The sequence below is a fragment of the Helianthus annuus genome, chromosome 2 (genome assembly GCF_002127325.2).
Source record: "Helianthus annuus cultivar XRQ/B chromosome 2, HanXRQr2.0-SUNRISE, whole genome shotgun sequence".
Taxonomy (NCBI): domain Eukaryota; kingdom Viridiplantae; phylum Streptophyta; class Magnoliopsida; order Asterales; family Asteraceae; genus Helianthus; species Helianthus annuus.
In genome coordinates this window covers 149260604-149280954 of record NC_035434.2, presented here as the reverse complement: position 1 = coordinate 149280954, position 20351 = coordinate 149260604, and the positions used below count along the sequence as shown (strand labels likewise).

The 20351-nt window shown below is 36.7% G+C and overlaps 1 long non-coding RNA gene across 3 annotated transcripts; it reads right to left on the bottom strand.

The window, feature by feature from the left end:
• Nucleotides 1-9284: 9284 nt before the first annotated feature.
• LOC110924086 lies at nucleotides 9285-11624 on the bottom strand. 3 transcript variants are annotated; one of them, XR_004881943.1, is made up of 4 exons: nucleotides 11138-11624; nucleotides 10556-10905; nucleotides 9831-10244; nucleotides 9285-9476 (listed from the first exon to the last, which is right to left on the bottom strand). It is a non-coding gene; the product is annotated as an uncharacterized LOC110924086 (long non-coding RNA). The 3 variants fall into 3 exon arrangements; XR_002584268.2 differs by lacking the exon at nucleotides 9285-9476 and having other exon boundaries at nucleotides 9730-10244; nucleotides 11138-11193; nucleotides 11319-11623; XR_002584267.2 differs by lacking the exon at nucleotides 9285-9476 and having other exon boundaries at nucleotides 9730-10244; nucleotides 11138-11622.
• Between the last annotated feature and the right edge of the window lie 8727 nt (nucleotides 11625-20351).

Below are 20351 nucleotides of genomic sequence, written 5' to 3'. Positions count from 1 at the left end.
CATCTAGAGCAAGAGCAGTGTCACAAATGTACCCACTGTGGACGGTTGGGACATTTGATCAATGTTTGTCGTTATGCAAATCAAGCTGCTGCAAACCCTGCTGCTGTTCAAGCACGGTTCCCTCCAGGGTCATGTTATAACTGTGGTAACCTTACCCACTACAGGAACAATTGCCCAAGGCTTGTTAACATACCTCCAGCGCGTGGACGAGTGTTCAACATCAATGAGGCAAATATGAACAATGATGCAGCAGTGAACAATTAGTGTTTTGTGTTTCCTTGGTTGTTATCTTTTGACACTTCAAGACAATTCCGTTGTTACATAAATAAAGATTTGTTGTTTTTATTTCTGCAAAATTTATGCGTTTGTATGAATGCTTGATGAAACCTTATGATGTCAACCCAAAGACAAACTACTCGTATGGTTCTGTCATATTAGGATCACTTGTGATCTCCCCAAGAACCTTAAACTCTCGTTTCTTTTAAGAATCAAAGTTAAACTCTTATTGAGAAACCCTCTATCTTTATAGATAGATCTTTATAAATCATTAAAGTGCCAAATGAAATCCATAGATTGGATTCCTAGTGTGCTTTAATATCCATACCTAAGGATAACAAAATAAAGAATCAAGTTAACTAAATTTGTGCTTATATGTTTTCTTACATGTTTTGTGGTTGTATGTGATCCATCCAAATCCTCATAGACTCTTTCATATCTCATACGAGAGATTCATAATAGGATATCCAAAGATACTATCTTAAACCCCTAATGGATTTCAACATTGTAGTTAAGTCCCTCTGGTCATAAAGTATTATTCTATAATTGGACCTGTTGAATGGTCTGCTTAAACAGATTGATTTTGAAGATCTGATTAGAAATATCATTTGATGGTATAACTAAAAATGATCCCTTAAGTGGTCTATTTAAAGAGATCGTACGACGGTCTAGTTAAGAAGATCATGTGTTGATCTAGTTAAAAAGATCGTTCGTTGATCTAATTAAAAGGATCCTTTGGTGGTCTAGTCGAATCGCTTCATGTTTATTCAAGTAATTTTTCCTACGCATTATGAAATGGACTGTGCGGACTGTGCAAGGAATTACGTAATTATGGAGGCCTACATAATTATGGAATTCAGTGCACAGGAGCCACAGGAAGCTTCATCTTGCGTTAAGACCTAGTGACAAGAATAATGATACGGGAGAAGTCTCAGACCTCAACCAATGTCATTTGTTCTCACGCTCCCCCAATTCTGATCTCAATCACACACCAAGTTTCCTATGATAAGTCTTCATAAGAAACATTCTTCTGTTCGTAGCTCAAAATTCCATGTTTTATTATTACTAGGAATTCGCTTGAGGGTTAACAAATTCGCTAAGAGTCCTAACATGGCCCCGAGTTTTACTTAAGGGTTCAAGGGATCTATTAGAAGGCAAAACCGTCACAGCTGTCTTCACAAGTTTCCTCTAGAATTAAATTTCGGGACGAAATTTCATAAAGTAGGGGAGACTGTGACACCTGTGTCACTGCAACCATCAAACAGATTCCAAAACAATGAAATATTGTATCTCATACTTGGGATTCATAAAAATATGTGTATCGTTTGCACACATCAACTCTTGTTCGATTTTAAGCTTTAAATCGCTCTCTGGAGGGTTATACGCGCTCTGATGCGTAAAAATAACCAGTTTAATCCAACGAATACTCCGGAATAGTAACATAGGCTTAACATACCTTAAATAACTTTTACATAACTTAGAAATAAGTTTTGAAGGCTTTGGTATGGCAAAAACAAGTTAATTCGCTTACAGGGACTAAACTTGACAAACTGCGAAAGTATGCCAATTTGAACTGTAACGAACATTCCGGAACATATCCATAAGTTAAACATACCATAAATATCCTTTACATGGCTTAGAAATAGGCTTTGAGGTGTTTGGTATGCTAAAATAAACTTTTGGATCATTCAGGGACTAAAAGTGTCAAAAAGTGCACAAGTTTGCACTTTCGCGCATAACTTACGTTCTGAATACATCCGGACATCCAAAAATTTATGTAAGCATCCTCATATTATGCCTTAGTGTTTGGCATGAGAAAAATCCATTCATCGCGTCATTTGGATCGTTTTTCGCGCTTATGCGCATTCCGTCGTAATTAAGCGAACATCGCGTACGTACGACCAAACGAACCAACATCCGGAACATTTTTGAGCATGTTTCATGTCCACAATATTTAGGCATCATTTTAGGGCCTTAAAGTTGGCTTTACGGGCCTTAGAAGTGTCGGAAATGGCTTAAATACGCAACAGGGACCAAAACTGCCAATTTTGAAAGTATGTGCAGATCAGAAGCTTCAGGCGGCCCGCGTGAGTTTTGCCTAAATGTTGAGGCGGGCCGCGTCAGACTGTCAGACCAGATTCAATGTTTCTAATCAATGCAGTTGGCCTTTCGTTCGATCAAGGGGCAATGCCCTTTCACCCAATCAAAGGCCAAAGGCCATTTTCAGTAACCACCACATTTTTGACAAGTGTACGCACGAGATCGCGGCACGATATTCGATAAACGATCCTAACGGTTCCACTTTTCCTATAAATACCCCCCCCCCTTTTTTTGTAAAAATCACAAGAATCAGATCTAAAAGCTCTAAGTTGAAGTATTGCTTCATACCTGAGTTTCTCTGATCTAGATTAGCATTCGGGGACCCTCCGTAAGTATTCTTTCGTTGTTTTATCGCTTTTCGAGTCCGAAAATCAACGTTTTGTTGACTTTCTGCATTGACCAGCTTATGGTCGATGCGAAGTTCATGGAACTTCATAACGTGAGCGTGATCACGATGGTTATAGTCCGTAGTGACTATACCTACTGGTCACCACGTTATCTAGGCTCAGTGACGAGTCGTAGTTTCGGCCAAAATGCGCATTCTTGCGTATTTTGTAACCAAACTACTCGTGAGCATCAAAGCCGTTTGTTTTGATGCCAAACCTGTTTTCTAAACTTAGTTAAGCATGTTCTAACATGCTTAGCTCGTCACTTTTAGTTTAGTGCTTATATAGGGTCGTAAGGTAAGTGATCTAAACCATCGCTCATACTTTCGAACCCGACCCATTTGGTCGATCATTAGGATCCGACCAAACACATTAGGTGACCATAGCTATAACCTTCCGAGGTTATACCTTGTAGTCGCGATGTTAGGCGTTCCGAACGCGTTCTACGCGAACGACGCGTTAGGGTAGCATAAGCTACCTAAACGGGTCGTGATGGACCGTAAGCACTTAGGTTAAGTTTCATTTTAGTATGTAGGCTTTGTTAAACCATATTACACGAGTCTCCATACTCGTTTGGTTTACGAACCCGCGTACTATCCGATCCTTCCATTTTGGTCCGGTATATTAACATAGCTACCTATTAGGTGCCGTTTGATATCCCGTGATCTTTAGCATTATCTGGTTATTTTACAAGAACTCCAAAGCAATCTCAGGTGAGTACATAGTTCCCCTCTTCTAATGTTTTTCAACTGTTTTGGGGTGAAGCATGTGTACCTATCTGTTATTTTCATGATTTCAAAGTATAATTGATTATACATATCTTTTAACAAAATGATTGATTATCTATGGTTTAAACACTGATTTCTCAAAGATTACAAAAGTAATTGTTGGAATAGTACTTATTTTGTTCACCAGACCGATTGGTAGTATGATATAGCGCTATAGGACTAGACACCCCATTCCTGTTGTCATGGAATGTCTGAAACCAATTTGTTTCTCCATCCAAATAGGGATTTCCTTTGTGGTATCCTTATAGTCTCAAAGGTGTAGTTTGATGCATTAGGTCTGAATGAATTCTTAAATCGCACCTTTAAAGTATATTTTGATATACTCCCAAAAGTACAGTTTGATATACTCTCATGTGTGGTATTGTACAGAACCAACATATATTTTGTAATCATCCAAAGCATATTTTGATATGTTATTTATAAACCAAGACATAGTTTAACATATTATTTATCACATCCAAAGCATATTCTGATATGTTACTTACAAAACTAAAACATAGTTTAATGTGTTATTTATAAATCCAAGGTATACTTGTAATATACTACTGAAAACTATTATTTTGAACAACTAAAGTATATTTAATATACTATCTATCAAACGATTTGGTTTTGATTTGTGTTTAGATAACGGAACGAGTGTAATGTGATGAAAACATGGTAGATACGCCGCTGGTACTTCTTATATATAAGTGTTTTCATTGCATTACATACCGTGGCGTTATTTAGTACACTTGGGTTAACAATATTGGAACTGAAATATATTTTAATATATTACTTATTCAACTTTCGTAAAACCAAAGTATATTTTATATATACCATAAACGTTTTATCAAAACATTGTCTTTCAAACAACTTAACTTATATAAACTCATTTTACATGGTTATTCATTTAACCATACATTATTCTCTTATTTATACATATCATCTGATCTTATCGTTTTTCAAATGATTTACAAGACAAAGCAAATATACAAGGTTCATGACTAAACATTTTCTTAAGCTTATAAGTCATGAATCCTATTTTTCACAAAACCTATGTATCTCACAGGCATTTTTATGCTGACGTAGCTATTTTTACACATGTTTCAGGTGTTGTCTTGAGATGATTGTTGATACATGCTACATTTAGGATGGATTCGTGCCTTAGCAACTTTAAAACTTGGAAGATCATAGTTGTACTTATGTGATTGAAATAGAACAATGAGTTCATTTAATCAATAAAACAATATTTAAATTTCCATGTGTTATGAAACAATGATTCTGTTACAACACTCCCCGGCATTTCCGCCACGTTTTGTTGTTCCACGTGGTCGGGGTGTGACATAAAAACCATTGCTTATATAAGATTATGTGTTTACTGATAGTGTGATACCAATAGCATCTTTAAATTATAAATTATATAAAAATGGGTATAAATAACTCAGTGGTAATGTTTGATAGGTGTTATTAACATATTGCATACATCCTCTTTATCTAAATAAAAGCAATCACCAATAAAGTATCACGAGCAGCTCAATTTTTACTCCACAATGCTTTTTTTCGAAATATAACACTAGGTGTACTATTAAACTTGCATTTTGCAATTTTGTGTCATAGGCTGATTTTAATTTATATTTTATCTCAAATTGAGTATATCCAAATAAATAACTTACAAATGGGCCAAGTTGGAGTTCACCAAAAGTGGAGTTGCTTTGTGTCCCAGTTCTATTAGTTTTTTGCACGTTTAGGTCTTACAACATGAGAAAGTAGTAAGGACAAAATGGTCAAAATCATTTTTTTGTTATTGTATGACAAGAAGCAACCCCCCCCCCCCGATTTTTGTACGAACATAACCTTCATAATACTCTAATATTTTTTATTTCAAAAATGCATCATAATGTTTAATAGTTGCAAAATTTTTAAGTAAAAAGGAATAACATGAGAGAATGCGTCTACATAAAGGTTATATTATCATATATATCGTCTTGTGAATTATTCATAACCATCTAAGCATCTTAAGTATCATGATAGAGGGGCTTCGCTTAGGTTACACCATCTTACTATCATATGAATCATTGATAAACATTTACTCAAATAACACATAGGTTTACATTTTGCCTTTTGACTTATCCATGTCATCTAATAACAATAATAATACTGTTAATAATTATAACATAAGAGACAATCATAATAATTGTATATGTCACCTAATTTACTATGTGTTCTTAACCATATTTTAAAAATACTCAATAGTTAATGTTACTTAGTAATATATTGTTATACATGTTCCTTACAGTATGTATGGTTTCTAATATAACATGACATTAAATTATATTCTAACCATACATCAATTAAAGGACATTGATTCCAAACTCTAACTACATATTTACCTTCACAAATACAGCTTTAATGATGTTTTTAATTCTACTTTATTATATTAATGTGGCTATAATTGTTATGTCCCTTTGTATGCAAACCCCTAAATTCTCGGTTTCACTCTAATAAAAGTAAGTAACTTATCATTTTCCCATAACAATCATCATTTAATTTTGTGTTAATTAATGTTGTCCATTCCAAAAGACCATCTAAATGGCTTTATAAATCTTTGCCGATATTGCAGCCCATACCCGCCTTCTCTCCAACAACCTATAACCGCTCTGTCTACACGTGTGGCCATGGCAAGGAATGATTCTGTTGCTGGGTATTCATAAAAATGGACCACACTAGAAGCCATCTTGACCCACGGTAGAAGAAACAAGCATCACATGGTATGCCCCCTACAAACTACGTTGTATATATAGAATATTCATTTTAGATTATGTATCTTTATCGAATCGAAGAGTAAAGGACAATATATCTCTATCTCTACACATAATATTATGGAGGACGCATGACACGATTCCAGCCTCCGTAATTTGTTATCTCGACCGTCTCTTTTATAAAATTATAATGTTAAAGAAATATATACTTTTAAATTTAATATTAACTTAACTAAATATTTAATTATGGATAATTATAATATGATTACCCAAATGAGTTTATATATTTTTTATTTTGATCTTAAGTTAATTAATTTAATTATGTTAAAATGATACTTGAAGGATTATTTACAAAGGTAACCCAATAACCAAAAACGCATTTAGTGGGATCTTGGTGCTAGATTTTCTATCATACATTTTGGGTTAGACAGCAAGATTGCCACTAAATAAATATGAATGTTTTTTATTAGTTAAGACTCAAAAAGAACCATATGTTCAGTATATATATACATTCATCCTTTTATGGTAATATTATAAATCAAGAAATGACTTCATGACAGGTTGATTGTTATTACATATGATCATACAATTTTCATATGCATGTATGAGTTGATTGTTATATGAAGGCACAACCTTATTTTTTAATACATTAAATCAAACATCTATTTGGACTTACATTCATATGTTAAAACCTAACAGTCAGTTTACGAGTTTGACAGGCAATAACCAAATCCAAATTCGTATACTTTGTGACGACCAAGCTGACCCCACACGATTGTTGATTGTATCCACATCACATAGGAGGACTATATTAAAGCGGTTGAAAAAAATAAAGTTTTTTTTAATACCGAAATCTATTTTTTAATACGGAATTCACATTTATAGATATTTATAAATATTTTTTAACAGTTATAAATATTTTTTAATAACGAATTCACATTTTTAATACTGAAAAAAAAAGTAATGTTTTTTTTAATACCCAATTCACGTTTATAAATATTTATTGAAAACATAAAATGTAATTTAAATATTGGGTGGATAAAGAGTGTACGTAGTTCGTGGCGAACCAAGCATATGTAAACGTTGGTCATTTTGGTTAAGGTCAAATCAGGTTTGCATTAGAACGTACTATACACTTAGGATATGTCATTTTGGATAAGCACAATATTGGTTATCATTTTTGAATCAAATGGTTAAAGTTTATAGTTATGCTGGTAATATATGCAGAGTGCTGAATTTACCTGTCGTGTTAAAGTCAAACGCATACGCAATAGCTAAGAGTGGTTCAGGCTGACATGTGGCGGTGGGAATTGCATGAAAGGTGTGGGGCATGAAGACAACGATATGTGGTGTGATGGGTGCGAAAACCCTGTTGTCTTCCCGAGAGCAAGGTTTGTTTCTAAAAATGTTTAGTTGTATTAATTTGTAGCCATTCTCATGCAGGCTTATAACTGAAAATAAATTACAAACCTTGCACAGTTTCAGGCTAGAACTCTAGGTGTTTGACTCAACAGCCGAAGCTGTCGTTTTCTTCTTTGAAGACACCGCCCAACGCTTGACAAAGACCACTGCTCATAGTATACTCACAGCAGAGTCTGACCTGTCACGCGTCTACAGCCTTTATTCCACTGACATACAGGATAAGTTCACTCTGGTGATGGTAAGGAACGTTGATGGAAGCATTTCAACACTGTCGAATTGTTTGCACTCTCTTATGGGCAGCACTCAGACCCTCCAACTTGATTCGTGTACGTATTATGATCATGGCCATTTTGAATCCTTCAACTGCAAGAATGTCCTGCTAGATGGGGATGGTTGTAAGCCCTTTGGTTCTTCCACACCTCCATCGATCCCCGCTAAAGACAAGGGGGTGCTACCCATACCGACACCAGTTAAGCGCGTTGAAGCGATCGTAAGGTATATATCGGCTTACACTTTATTCGTGCCCTGTTTAATAAACCATTTTAATTAAAGATGTGCTATTTACCTTTCTACTCGATCTGAAATGTTATTTACATACCTGGTATATGTTTACTCTATTTTAAAATTAGGAGGCTACAACAGTCGGAAACTTGAGTTCGTAAATATAAAGTGCATTGTTCTACATTAAAAAAATAGGAATAAAAAAACTTGGTAACGCATCACTTCGAATGTGTAAAGACATATAAGGGGATAAGTTGGCTTTTGAAAAAAATAAACTTGGTGTCGTTATAAATGGAAAGGCAACAAAAAAACTTTCAAGTGTAATTGATTGATTTCCATAAACAATGTAATTGTGCATATTTATTTTTGGATAACCGTCTACATAAATATTCCGTGCTTTTCCTTCCCAGGCCTGCTTATGCAGATTCGGATTCAGAAGAAACAGTTGACAGTGACCCACATTAAAGTTATACCGTCTGCACTTAGTGTTAGTAATGAAAACATGTACTACTTTTCCATGCATATATACGTAAACATAGCATACCATTTTTAATAGTTTTCTTTTCGTTATTTCACTGCAGTCAGTTGGCTAGTGATGGGATTGGGATGACGGTGGCATGCGTTAGCTAAAGTTTGGTCTATGTGTTATCCAATAAGATAGGAAGGCGTGCGAGAGTTTATGCGTTTTTCTTTTTTCTGTTTCATGTTTTTTTTACTTGGAAGACATCTTTTTTCACTTCTTTTTGGCCGGCAAGTTTTGCCAAGGAAACAACTTATGGTCCATGGTTTAATAAAGTTTAAGCACGCCCCTTTGTAGGCATATTGTCTTACATGTTATGCACCGGCCGTATCAGACGTCTTACCACGAACAAACAATAGCTATTATGCATGCCGTGCATCGGACGGGCTTCCTCCCTAGTATTTTATGAAAATATAGAAGAACAATTAATGTTTTGAAATTTGAATAGGTAGTCTAACCGTTGGCTCTATTGATTCATTTGCTGGATCAGTCGGACTGAATCAACCGGATCCAGAAACCGAATATTATTGTAACTAGTGGTATCAATCCGGCGCGCTGCGCCTGGAGTTTGCGGGAGTTTGATTTGGTTTGGCTCATTCGTGGCGGTATAGGCACTTGAAAACTCCAAAAAAATGTTCTTTTTTTTTTTGCAAATACCCTGAAAAAACGGGGCTGTTCTAGTAAATATTTTTAACTGGTACGGATTTATCGTTGTCATAATTATCATTAGTCTTTTCAGCTAGTCCTGCGAAGAGAAGAAGAATTCAATCAATTTAAACAACCGTGCGGCAGTAGCGAAATGCCTGAAAGCATCCTTTCATAATGTTTATAAACAAAAATCCACCCATTACAACCATTACAAAATTTAAACATAGAGGACAATTAATTAAGTTATTTGTTACAGCAGGACAATTCAATCAGTTGAAGCAGCCGTGCAACATTAAAGAAAATGCCTAAAACCATCCATTCATAATGTTGTAGAAACAAAAATCCAGCCATTACAACCATTACAAATTTCAAAGATAGGGGTCAATTAATTAAATTAACAGTGAACAACATCATTAAACAAATAAAGTAATTGTTTTAAAAATATCCTAACCTTGGGAGAAATAACCAGGCTGCATTAAAACTACCTCAAGCCCTCAAACAAAATATATTTTGATCCATGTTAGAACGGGCTTGCATGCATAACCACGCTGCCGAAATTCTCATTGGACCAGCTTTATTCAGCGAGTTTTGGATCCAACCGCTGTGGTGGTCGCCGCCACCGTTCAAGCTTGTGTAAACGCAACCACCATCGCCGTTAGGGTTCGCGGCAAAATCTTAATCGCGCCGCAGGAGTTGGCTCTGCTGCCATCGCCTTTAACCTCATGAATCACACCTACTTATGAAGTCTGAACATCCATCGCCAAAACTTGTCATCGTTTCCGAGACCTAGGATTTTGGAACTTGGCATAGAAAACCGATAGAGCTGGAGTTTAAAGGAACATACATGTATGATATACTTGCACACCTGCACTCAAAAGAAAGTAACAATAAAGAACACTCAAAATAAAAACCACAAATTCCTCAAAAGAAAGTAACAATAAAGAACACTCAAAATAAAAACCACAAATTCTAATTTCTAAATTTGAAATGTCATATCCAGTGACATACATCTAACTAATGTCAGTGAGATTTAATAAGGAAACTTAAAAGGCGTTTTTTTTTTTGGCCGGCAAAAGAGGAACTTTAATTAAAACCACAACAAAAAAACCTTAGCAAGCTGCTAAAGGAAAACAGAAGCAACGGAGAAATAAACGAAACCAAAACTTAGTACAGTACATTATCCAACTCGAATTTGCTCCAGTTCTCTTTATTCAGCCCAGCCATTTTTGATCTCTTCTTCACCCACCAGAAGCTATTGTCTTTTATATCTTCCACGACGTTTCTCAGAATGGTGCATCTATTGTTAAAAAAAATTCGGTACGGCACGTCCAAATTTTCCATAGCGTGAGAAAAGCAATAGACTGCACTCCTTTTTTTCTTAAGCCATCGCTGCCATAGTTCTGCATATGCTGTAGAATCTGATTCGAAGGCCCTAGGGATTGGAAGCTAAACCCAAACCAAAACGCTTCACCAAACGGACCGAGCAAAAGAGCACGCAACTAAACGATGATCTGCCTCCTCCTCAGCTATGCCACATAACAGGGTACATTTTACATTGATCAGTAAATGTGGATAACACGTCACATATGAACTTACCCAGATGCAAAAACATAAAGAAAGACCAAATAAACAATCCCATATCAATAACCATAATCTAATCGAAACCCAGATGCAAAAACCCTAAGCCCCATCAAATTAAAGATTATCCATTTGGAGGAAACAAAAGGGTTCGAAATTACAATAAAAAAGAACACTTACAGAGGGGTTTTATAATGGAATATTGGAGAAGAAGAAGGGTGCATGGTGCCTGAATCCTAATGTTCATCAAGAATTGGTGATTCTCCGTAAATAAGGGCCAAGTGGAGAAGAAAGATTAACAAAATCAACCCAAATCATATAAAAATTTCCAAAATAATACAAAGATGATAATTCTTGATACCTGGTTCAGGTCACCCGGTTCTCACCGGAGCTAACCGGAATTTGTCGGAATCCACCGACTTCTAGCCGTCGTAATCCCATACAAAACCGTAACCTCTCAAGGCTGTGTTGATCTGGGCTGTTCATGTTGCGTCGCTACTGGATTCTAACCAGAGGGTTTTCATATGAGAGAGGAAAACGGTTGAACTGGTGACAGGAGGGAAGCAGGCAGTGGAATGAGGAAGGGGCGGTGGGTTTTAAGGGGGTTTTTGGATGCGTGGCTAAACCCGATTATAAAATGAAATTACAAACAACTCCTCATCTACTGTTCATTAACTTTGAAATTTAATATATGTATAATTCCTACAATAACTTTGAACTTTAACAATTAAAAACTAAAATAAATATGTTATGTGGGCCGTTAATTTCAGAAAAAAAAAAAAAAAAAAAACAAAGTAAATAAATTAATATAAAAATTCAAATACTAAAAAGAATCGATTTTCAAACTTGAATCCGATTTTGATGGATTTCTAATATATATTCTGCTGCATCACAACGCCACTACTACCCCTATATAAACTATGAGTCAACATCCCATCTTTTCTGATTTTATTAACCCTAAATAGTGCACTCTTTTAGTTGTTTTTTCCCAAATCTTCACCATCTTCTCAACACAACCCTCATTAAGATCGTCCTTGCAACTTCATTCGTTTTCAACACTGCTTCGATTTGTGTGATTTATTCTTCACTATATCCATTATATGGATTTTGCGGTCTAATGTCAACAAAACAAACCATGCATATATCATATATGATACAAAAATAAAGTGAACTTTCACTGAATACCTACCTTGCACTTTCACCTGATGATAGACGTTGGGTGAAATTGTTGGGTTGGTATGCGGTGAAAATTTACTGTGGTCTGATGTCAACAAAACAAATCATGCATATCATATATGATACAATAATATAGTGAACTTTCACTGGATACCCGCCTTGATCTTTCACCCGATGTCAGACGTTGGGTGTAAGATCAGAGTGGGTATGCGGTGAAAGTTTACTATGGGTCTGATATCAGGATCATATAATAATCAATAAAAATAATTTGGATGGAACTTGGATTGGGTTTCTGTTGTATAACGGGTCACCGACTAAGTTGCACCGACCCATTACCTGAAATATCACCGTGGATATCCGTCAAAGCGGCTAAAGACAATCTCCATGCACTCCTCGTTTACATTAGGTGTTTTGTTTTCTTTGCCATGAACCCACATTGCTAAGTTGTTTTAATTCTTGTTCTTTTATTTTAATATAATTTCCATGCATTATATTGAGGCCCACATCATAGAGATCTTTTGTGACCCAATCGTAAAGTTATGAGGAAATAACAAAACATGATTTATCAAAATGTCACCCCAATGCGTCCTTGGAATGACACCTCAAGCATGGGATGCGTCAATATGTCAGCTCTTATGTCCGTTAAGGTGGTGCTGACACGTGTCAAGAATCGTGGATTGAGTCAACGGCTGACGCATCCAAGGCAAAAAGGTGGCTGATGCGTCAGGCTGACTTCTCCAAGTGGCTTGGCTGACTCCTCCTAGTGACTTGGCTGACTCCTCGTTTTGGCTTGACTGACTACTCGTTATGGCTCCGCTGACCCCTCGTTTATTTTCTTTTTCACATTTCTTTTTAATTTTATTTAATTTAGATATTTTATTATTTTGTCGAGTCTATAAATACGCAACCTTGTTGTTTGGCTCTTTAAAAAACGGTTTTCCAATGGTGGCTTGAGATGCGTCAGCTTATTTTTATTAATTTTTTAAAGCTAATCACAAAATAAAAAAGTTAATATCAAAAATAAATTTTACACAATACAAACTTAATAATAGATTTAAGGGTTTTTGTGAGTTCAAATGGGTTCGGGTTTGGATTCATAGTTAAACATGTTTAACAAGTTTATGTTTATATGTTTATGCCATACTTGCAAGCTAGTTAGGTATTTTATGTCAAAATTAAGAGTTAAAACAGAAGGGGACATGAGGTCTTCAATATCTTTCCTAGCGGATTCTTGTTTTTTCGTGAAATATATTTGTTTATCCTCAAGTTGACTTGAGAATGCCTTTACAAACACGGATCATTCCGGATAAATACCATAAATAAGATAATACCCGTATTCATCATCCACCTCTCATTAGCATAAAACGAAGTCTCTGATGCAACTCCGTTTATGAAGTCGTCGAATAGAGGTGATTGTTCAACAACATTAATATCATTGTGTGTGCTTGCCATATCAAATTAAGCATGCCAAATCCAGAGATCATATGAAGCCATAACTTCAAGCATCAACATTGGGTTGTCAAGATCACCACGATAATGTGCTCCTCGCCAACCGGCTAGACATGCAGCCTGACCCCAATCCGTGCAATCAAGGCTACCAAGCATTTCGTGAAATCCGTTACCTCGTCATGGACCTGGAATATCCTTAGGATATCATTAAAGGTCGGTTGCCTCTGATATATCTCTTGCCATAGAGCGCAACAACACCTACAAAAATAATAATACTTAAAACCAAGGAAAGTTAATGATAACAATAATAATTATAAAAAGGGAAATTGACCTGTAATAATCCAACCTAGACCTTATTGACCATTAATAATCCCACCTCAGAATATTCCCCTTACCAGTCCCACCTTTCACCTATTTTTCCTACAATGGCCCCCCGTTAAAAAAACTTAACGGAGTTAAGCTTTTTCCAAATTACAAACAGATTTTTTATGGCTTTTGATTAGAACGACGATATGAGTCCATTGATGTAAAACTTGCCTCGAAACGGTGCTCCAAACGATGAAAACAGCGCTTCAATTCGGTTGTTTAAATTTCCAATTAGCCAAAATCAAGTCACTTGGAACACCATTTCGAAGTAAGTTTTACATCAATGGACTCGTATCATCGTTCTGATCAAAAGCCCAAAAAAATTTGTTTGTAATTTGGAAAAAAACTTAACTCCATTAAGTTTTTTTAACAGGGGACCATTGTAGGAAAAATAGGTAAAAGGTGGGAATGGTGGAGGGAATATTCTGAGGTGGGATTATTAATGGCCAATAAGGTCTTGGAGGAATTATTACAGGTCAATTCTCCTTATAAAAAATGCCATAAAAATAATACCTTCATAAAAATTATTATGAAGACAATCGTGGCACTCTTTCCCCGACATTTTCAAACACTCGTCCCAAGAGTCGTGCGCCATTTGATGGATTGTTGTCATGCAATTTTGCAATGGACTGGAACCTAGTTTACGTCGTGCATCTTCCCTTTGTTGGAAAAGGGGATAAGCGCGTTCTATATCACCAAATTTTCATAAGAATAGTCAGCGAATCATGCGAAAACAAAACCAGAAAGTATTATCATCAAAAAGGATCTTCTGAAAAACATTTATTTGCGAGACGGTTATGAGCGGCCTTAAAATCGCGTTCAAATGGAGATCGTCGTGTGAATGGTTGTGATGTTTCGCCATGGTCGATCAAAAGTTATACACCCGCTTGAATCGCAACAATAATCAATTTGTTTTCCATGTTTGAATCCAAAGGAGAGTGTGGCAGCAAATTCATATTTTAGAACAGAAAAATTTGTTTGTGGTAGAAGTTTGAGAGATAGTTTGAATGGTTTTGTGATAGGGTTTTGAGAAATGGTTTGGACGAGTATATATAAATTTTTTTAAACTTAAAAAGAAGTTTTTTAATCATTTGTGTCTAAACCGTCCCCGACGGATCCTTTCTAAAAAAACAACCAACTTCCAGCAGTGTGTGGGTTGATAACGCCCCTCGTTGGTGGGTCAGCGTGGTGCAGTGGCGAAGCTTGAAAAAAAAGTTCAGGGGGTCAGAAGGTAACGGATCTAAAAAAAAATTTCTATCGCATAATTTCGAGGTGTATGTTCGGGTCGGACGTCGATGATTCGATTCGAGTCGGGTCAGGTCAAACATTAATATCAAATAAAAAACATTCTCAAACATTAAAACGTAAACATTGTTTAACAAACAAACGAACAAAGACACCAAAACATTAAAAAGGAGTGAGGGAGTTGGGTACCCGGTTATCTTGGATGAAGAGTTATAGTTCTGCCCGTCTTTTAAAACATTAAACACATTATGACCGTGGCTCTCACTTGGTTTATCAGTATATAAATAAGGAAAAAATACTAGTTTTGTCCTTTATCTTAATACCACTTATCAGGCGGTGTCCTTTTTAACGAATTTTGACAAGTTTTGCCATTTACAAGGAATTTTGTTACACGTTTTGTCCTTTAGGCTTAACTCAGTTAGAATTTCTTGTTAAATCTTGTCACCCAAGTGTATTTTAGTCTTTTTACCCATTTATTTAATATTATTTGAAAGAATAAGTCAAAATATTTTAGGTTTGACTCTTGAAATAAATGAGTAAAAAGACTAAGATACCCTTGGATGACAAGATTTAACAAGAAAATCTAACTGAGTTAAGCCTAAAGAATAAAACGTGCAACAAAATTACTTGTAAAGGGCAAAACTTGTCAAAATTCGTTAAAAAGGACACCGCCTGATAAGTGATTAAGATAAAGGAAACTTGTAACGTTTTTCCTATAAATAACAAAGGAAACAATAAGCCTTGTGTTTCGTTAGAGAATACTCTAACTAATTAGGGAACATATCAAACCAAGCATATTTAAATCTACGAAGATTGTTCTTTGGACCTCTAGGCTTATACTCATCAAGCTTTATTTGATACATTTCTAATGATATATAAGCTAGTCTTACTTGCTCCCTTATATTAACCGGAAATATCATTCCGAGTCGTTTAGCGGGAAAAAGAAGTTAATCTCATTGTGTCCATCAACAATTCCCTCTACTTGTTCTTCATTCTTTCTTTTGAAAAAAAAAGTAATCATTTTATTCTTCCACATAGCATAATCTAATAACAAAACAAGTTAACAAATCACCCTAAATTTCAAACTCTAATTTCTATCTAAATCAAATCACAATAAGATTAAACAAATAAAATTAGACATAGTTACAGAAAGATTCAACAAGTTTAGGGCAAAAATTCAGACCAATTTCAGCCCTAATTTCAACCTAAATCACATAAATTGCAGCCCTAAATTAAACCTAAAGATAAAAAAAAACACATATTAACCTTATGAGGATTGAAGAAGTCGAACAAGAGTAAAAGACCACAACAACGAGCAACGTTTTGGCTTCTGTTCTCGAACAAGAAGTTGAAGTTGAACATCTATGGAACCTGCGTTTCCCCCCTTTCTGCAGTTCTGGCCTGTGGCTTCTGTTCTTCTTGTCGATGTCCCAAAGTATACGAATTTGGGTTTTTTTATAGGGTGGGCTTTTAAGTTGGGCTATATAATGATTTGATTTGAGTTATATAATATACATTCTAGTATTCTACCAAATATAATGATTTGGGCTAATTAAATATTTTATTTGGGCTATATAAATAAAAAAATTAAAACCAGGGGTCGAAAACGTATATGCCTAATTTTTCTTATAAAACCGGATGGTCGAAAACGTATACACCTACAAAATCCTATACGAAACGTACATATATAACACTATTGACCGAAAATGTCACACCCCAGCCGATGGCGGAATCATCGGGGCATGGCACTGAGCGAAACAGATTGTCCAGAAGTTTCCATAACAACTATCATCACTATTTAGTTTAAATAACATGTCCCATACCGTGTCCCAAATAATAAAACAAATTATTACAGATAACAACCAGTCAAATATTCTGTTTCGACAACTCAGATTTAAATAGAACGAATATATAGTGTTCAAATGCTCCTAAAGACCCGGTCGGACAATCTAGACGCTTGTTCCTGACAGACAACTATTTGTTGGGGGCCCCTAGAGCTTTATTCTAGCCTCGCTTTCCTAGCAAGCAAACATCTTAAACACCTGTCACATACGTTAAAATAAAGTCAATACATATAATGTAAAGGTGAGCATACAAGTTTTATAATAGAATAATAGAGTTCGAATAATTTACGCATAACCAGCACGTACACAGAGGAAAACGAAGCATGTTAATTATCGACATGGATCTATCGATACCAATGACTGCGGGTTGACAGTCCGAGACAGTTCGCAATACATGATTACCAACGTAATCCATGCAAGTAATTGTCCTTAACAACCCCCGTGTGAACGGGTGCTGAGTCCAAACTATAGTACTACATCGTTAAGGCAGGTAGACAACATTCCACGTGTAAACATAACAACAAGCATTCATTTAGTCACGTAATACATGCAATCAGTTGGCGTTCAAATAATTGAGTAGTGTAATCGATTGTGTTTTGATATAAGTAACGTATGTAACACCCAAAAGTGCTAAAAGCAAAAAGGGATCGAGTATACTCACAGCGATTGATTGATGGATTGAAGGGAGCGCTTGAGAGTAGGGTTAGCCTGAATAGTTCGATAGCATAACGATGAGTAACACGTAGAATGGAAACAGATGGTGAAGGGTCGAACAGCCTGTTCGATCGAACAGCAGGTTCGATCGGATGGGTTGTTCGTTCGGTTAGACAGCCCGTTCGGACAGTCTGTTCGATCGGCCGGTAGGCTCGATCGGCTGGACTGTTCGAGTGGATTGTTTCTTCCTTTGAGTAGGATGTGTTTGTGTATGATGGTTTGACCTTTTGAAGTTTTCGTTATAGTATTTGAGAACACTGAAGTGTTCTTACCTTTCAGGTCGATCGATCGAACGGTCTGTTCGATCGGCCGGCTTAACCGATCGGTTAGACACTTCGATAGTGAGTCCTCAGCTGGATGTCACCTGATCGATCGAACAACATGTTCGATCGGGTGGCACTCTGTGCTACTACGAGTTGTAAATCGATTGAGGGTTGAAGCATAGTATCTCACGATCCGATGAGTAATGTTCACCAAACAGCTCGTTCAATGTTATACTTCCTGAATATGCAAAGTGTGGGGCCATATGCTAGCCGATCGGCTGACCTGGTCGATCGGCTGACATGTCCGATTGGTTAGGCTGTTCGTTCGAACAGCCTGTCCGATCGGTCAGCATTCTGACTTGGTCAGCCTATTCGTCTAATACTTGGCAGTTCTGATTATTTGACGTTATATTGAGGTAGTTTGACAACGAGCTGAACCATGGAGCTTTCGTCCTTACTTGCTTCCCCTGCTCGGACAGGAATCACCCAAGTCCGGCAAGTGAACTGTTCGGAACGGTTAGCTCAACGTTTACCCGAAATCGGTGAACCTTGTAGATAGAATCTGAATCTTGAACCACTCACCCATTAGAATGATCGGTGAGTTGACTCAAGCTCCGTTTCTACCAGTTTGAAGGAATTTAGTGTAAAAGAGTTGAAAGAAAGTTGGAATTCCTTCTTTCAATCCTTTACATCATGTAAATGTTTAGATCTGTGATAGATCTTAGCTTATTTATGTGGAAATCGGTTAGATCCAAGCTATTCATAGTGGAATGAGGCCAAAGCATGATGTTCTTGAAGAACACCATGATGACATCATCCTAGAATGCTTAGATCTTGATGATTTCATGGTTAGAAATCAAGATTTGAAAGATAGAAAGGTGTATGAGTGTGCATTGATCAAGAAAGTACAAGATTTAGGATGAAAACTTACCGAAATCGGAAGAAATCTGAGAAAAGAAGGGGAGCACGAGCTGGTCGGTTAGAGAGTTTCCAAAAGTGGAAAGAATGACAATGACAGCCCTATTTATAGGCTCCAAAAGAGGAAAGGGCTGGCCGATCGGCCAGGCATCCCGATCGGACAGCCTGCTCGATCGGACAGTCCGTCCGATCGGCTGGGCTGTTCGATCGGCTGGCAGCCTGATCGATCAATAGCCTGGTTCGAGTGTTCGATGCGACGATTTCTGATATTTCGATTTCGATTGATGACGATACGAGTACGATAGAGTTTCCCATTCAAATTACTTTCAGTCCCAATCACTATATCTAACATACAATCATCTATATTTCACACTGTCCTTACGTTACTATTCGTCATAATTCGATTTCGATTGTATTCGATTTGAGTTTCGAGTTTCGATTCGAGTTTCGATTGATTTGATTGATCACCACACAAAACATAAAGTAAACACGCACAGGTAACACATAAGGCACACACACACGTATAACAACAACCAAAGTTCGTGTAATTCGAGATTCGAGTTCGATGATGGTTAGATCGGTTTGATTACTGATTAGTTAACTTTATCGCATTGTTACTTCCTACTATTCACAGTCGTAAATTGGTTCGCGTTGATAAAACATTCGATTAGCCTGATTCTTGATTAACAACACTTAATCCACATAATACAAATAAAAATAAATTAAACTAATTACAGTCAAAGAAGTCAAAGTTGACTTTGACTTTGACTTTGACTTTGACTTTGACATTCGAAAACACGAGGTGTTACAGCCTCCCCTTGTTTAGGGAATTTCGTCCCGAAAGTAGGCTCGAAGCTGCACATCGCCGTGAATGATTTTATCAATTCTCGTTTCAGATCTTCATTCAATCAGCTGCGGGTACTTAGCCTTCATGTTGCTTTCGAGTTCCCAAGTGAACTCTACGCCTCGTTTGCCTTCCCATCGGACTTTCACGATAGGGATGCGCGAGCGTCTGAGTTGCTTGGTTTGGCGATCCATGATTTCGACAGGCTTTTCCACGAAGTGTAGGATTCGTTTACTTGAATGTCGTCGAGCGGTACAATCAGATCATGATTAGCTAGACACTTTCGGAGGTTCGACACATGGAAAGTTGGGTGGACGTTACTAAGTTCCTCCGGTAGTTCGAGTCTGTAGGCGACTTTTCTGATCCTTTCCAGAATCTTAAAAGGTCCAACATATCGAGGCGCTAGTTTCCCTTTCTTGCCGAATCTGACCACACCCTTCCAAGGTGATACCTTTAGGAGTACGTAGTCGCCAACGTCAAATTCAAGGGGTTTGCGTCTCCTATCGGCGTAACTTTTCTGTCTATCCCGGGCTTTCGACAAGTTGTCGCGAATTTGGAGGATTTTGTCAGTCGTT